Below are 4,171 nucleotides of genomic sequence, written 5' to 3'. Positions count from 1 at the left end.
CCCCCTCTCGCCTCCCCGCCAATCCACCATCATCATGCGCCTCAAACTTCTTAATCTATATCTCTCCACTACTTTCTCATTCTCGTCGATAGTCACCATCGTCGATCCGTACATCTCGAGTTTTTTACTCTCTTCCGAATCTTAAGGGATGAGCCTATCGCTTTCTTCTCGAGGAATTCCGTTGTGCTTAATTGATTAGTCGTTATTGTGTCGTTCGAATTATTATTTCATGCGCGTTCTTTGTCGAGGATGTTTCGAGGGTTCGGTGATTCTCTAAATTTTCATAACTAAGTAAATTAAACCTGCCTCTGCCCATTAGGATATTTATATTTAATGCAATTCTAAAACGAAGAAAAATTCTCCTTCTTTTGACGTATATTCAAATTTGGCGATTCTTAATATTGATATTGATAGGTGCATGTATTCGTTCATTGTCAAGAACGGGAGGATGATAAAGGAAAAGAACCTTCCCCCCCCCCCCACACACACACAAACCGTCGCCCAAAAACAAAAAAAAAACAAAAAAATTAAAAAAAAAAAATAAATAAATAAAAAAACAAAGCAAAAAGTAAAAATGATCCAGAAAACATTTTTTTCCTTTTAAAAAACACTTCGTTCGATGCTGTAAACCGCTGCAATTCGCATTCAAAGTATACAAGAGTCAACTATTGCCTGTATTTTTACCCTGTGTTTTCGTGAATTCTTTCACGAATAGCTAATCAATGTTTTATTATTCTCATTCTTTGACAAACACGCGATATGTGCTCCTTTTATTTGGCGTTTCTGATCTTTGAGAAAAAGGAAGCGAACAGAACGAATGCAAATATGTTCACATCCGCTCGTCATTTCAATTCTCATGTAAATGAGATCTTCTCAAGGATCAATCGTGCCCTTTTTCATTTAGTGTAAGTATTTTTATAATCTATTATATGTTCCTTCTTTCAATTATAAAAATTAATATAGTCAACTAAATGCTTGCTTATTGCAATACATATTGCAAATAAATTCGCCATTAAAAAGTATTTTGTCGTAAATATCAGTTCTTTTCTTTAACTTTATCATATAAGACGAATGAAGCATGAAGCGCCGCAGATATAATTTATGAATCTTGAAAATGATAGAAACGAATAAAACGAGGCAAACTAAGATTTTATCAATTTTTTAAACAGATTTCTTGGAAAACTTCTGTGTTTATTTGTGCACTTTTCCATTATAAGCGTGTAAAGGGTAAAAATTAAAGCCGCCCATAAAAAAAAAAAAAAAAAAAAAAAAAAAAAAAAAAAAAAAAAAAAAAAAAAAGAAATCACAATATACACAAAAATAAATTAACCACATCAAATATCAGTCATTTATGTTTCTATTTATTTAGTATGTTGAAAAATTATATGATTATTTGATATTTTATACACACATACAGAGAGAGAGAGAGAGAGAGAGAGAGAGAGAGAGAGAGAGATAAAGTGAGAGAAAGAGTAAATATCATGACGAGTGAGGTTAGTTAAAGATTAATTAATTATGAAGTTGTGTCGATCTAGGTATAAATTTAAAATTACATCTTCTTTTTGTTAGACATAAAAATAAATGCATGCTTTAAGAGAGAATAATTATCCCTCCCGATTCTTTCTAATAATCAGATTTCTAAACTAAATCAACATACGTTTCAAGCAGTCCACGCCGTTCAAAAAATCGCCGAATCGAAGCTCCTTTGTCCTTTACTTCGTTGTCGCGCACGCACGCGCACGCACGCGCACACACATGCAGAGAGGTGTGCGCGCAGCCGCACAAAATAGGATCCACTGGAGCAGGCACTGAATAACGAAATTTCGCTTTTCTCGTGGAGCGTTCGCGCTTTATCGTGGGGCGCGTCCTGGCCGTGGGCCAATCGGGCGCGAGGGCCGTTCGTAGACAATTAGCCAATGGGGTGCCGAGCGGGACGAGGCGGGGAGGGGGAGGCACGGGTGGCCAATGGGCCAAGGGTCGACGGGCGCGCGCGCGCTCTCGCTCGTATACACTGGTGAGACACAGCGATAAAGGGGAGCGAAAGGGTGGATGGTAAGATTGCGGGTTGCTGGGATGAAGGGAGGAAAAGCGATACGTGGGGCGAGCCGCAGCGGCGTCGAGGGAAGCCGAGGATTTTCGGAGCTGCCCCTTTTTTGTCTCGCTTGCCGGTCTGTCACCCTCTATACCAGCCAAAGGACTTTCTCATGCTTCGCGCGATTTAAGTCGCGTTTCAATCGAGGGCTGGACTTCTTTGTGTGCAAAAATTTGCAGTTCCATGACTCTCCTCTCGTGTGGAGTTTTTTTTTCTCCATTTACTTCTAATCTTAATACGTCGTCTTCGTCTCATTGATAAACGTAGCGGGAGGAGGAGCCGTGGTGATAGTAGTGGTGGTGGTGGTCGTAGTGGTGGTGGTAGTGGTGGTGGTAGTGGTGGTGGTGGTAGCGGTGGTGGTAGTGGTGGTGACGGTGGTGGTGGTGGTGGCGGTGGCGGCGGTGGTGGTGGTGATAGTGGTGGTGATGGCGGTGATGGTGGCGGTGGTGGTAGCGGTAGTGGTGGCGGTGGTGGTGGCAGTGGAGGTAGTGGTGGTGATAGTGGCGGTGGCGGCGGTAGCAATGCAAGCGGGGGTGGGGAAAAAGGAGGTAGACTGATAAAGGATGATTAATGTCTCGTTTTTTTTTTTTTTTTTTTTTTGGTTTTCTTTTCCTTTTTTTTTTTCTATGTTACACTGTTTCTTTAAGAATAAAAGGAAAAGCATCGCAGAATATATAATATCGTACTCTAAAATTATCGACAAAAAGACGTGGTTTTAACAAGATACTATCGCTATGAAGTTAATATTAATTTTATATTAATATTAAAACGATAACTATTGTTCGTCGTTATTTTTTAATTGGAAGTTTTCTCTAATCTGCCATGAGAAACTTTACTCGTTGCTGTAATTGTAGCGTTCACACTTAATCGTTATCTCTACGGCTAAATTGATCGACACTTTCAAGACATTTCGTTAGCTACAACTGTGATGTAATCGTATGAAAATAACTTAGTAATTGAATCTTTAAATATCCGATGAGAAATAAATATAGAATAGATAATGCAATCGAGGCGCGCACTGCCAGTATTAATTGAAAGTTGAAAATCATTAATTATGAAATGTATATGTTCCGCATTGCCGACTAAGTTTTTTATTTGTGAATTATTATAGCTACGATTGTTATTATTGTGATTATTTTTTTCTTCTACTTAATAATATTGTATTGAATATAGCATTGAGCTTAATGGTATTTTCAGGTGTTTTGAATATGGTAACGGTAAATCGCGTGAGAGCAAATTAAGTATTATGCACGGAGGATCATATAATCTTTAAGCAGCAATGGACAGTAATGAATAAGCGATGACGGAATTTTTGCAAAAGCAACAACGTATGTAGGGTGGTTGGTGAAAAGCAAGCAGAACAACGGGGCGGAGTAAACCCGTTGACGGAATTGCACGATGTAAGAAAATAAAAACAAAATGAAAACAGAACAAAAAAAAAAAAAAAAAAAAAAGAATAAGAATAAGAAGAAAAATAAGAAAAAGAAAAAGAAAAAGAAAAAGACGCAAAGTGCGGTGCGAATTCGCGAATTCTCGATTCTCCTTTCACGCACGATCGTTTCAAGAATGCAAATTTCGCAGTTGAAGCGAAATGACAAATTATATAGGAAGTGTCGCGCAGGCATTATCATGCGGTTCCGCACGCAGTTTTACGCTCGGTCAAGGTTTCCGGAAGAGACGTAAACGCCGGGAAGGACTCGAGCTTAATCCTTGACATTGGCCAGGATACTAATTCCCAGAGGTCACGCACACGCCAGATGGAAAAAAATGCTCGCAAACGTCCGAGTTCTTTTTTTAACTCGATACGTAGCCCAGCTGTTGGCTCGTTTGGCTCCGACGAGCGAGAAGCGCCATGGTTACTCTTTGCTTTTTCCTTCTTTTTCCTTCTCTTTATCTTTCTTCTCTTTGTTGACTAGCGCTCGAAATTCACGCTAGTTTCGCTTCGATCCAATTCGCTTTTCTTTATTTGCCGTCGTGCTGGACTCGTGGACGTTGCGCAGCTCTGGTCTAACGAGATAACGAAAGTGCGCGCGTAAGTCGATTGGTAAAACGATGGAGCGTACGATGTATCGTTTAATT

The sequence above is a fragment of the Ceratosolen solmsi genome, unplaced genomic scaffold (genome assembly GCF_000503995.2).
Source record: "Ceratosolen solmsi marchali unplaced genomic scaffold, CerSol_1.0 scaffold63, whole genome shotgun sequence".
Lineage (NCBI taxonomy): Eukaryota > Metazoa > Arthropoda > Insecta > Hymenoptera > Agaonidae > Ceratosolen > Ceratosolen solmsi.
This window is presented reverse-complemented; position numbering follows the sequence as displayed.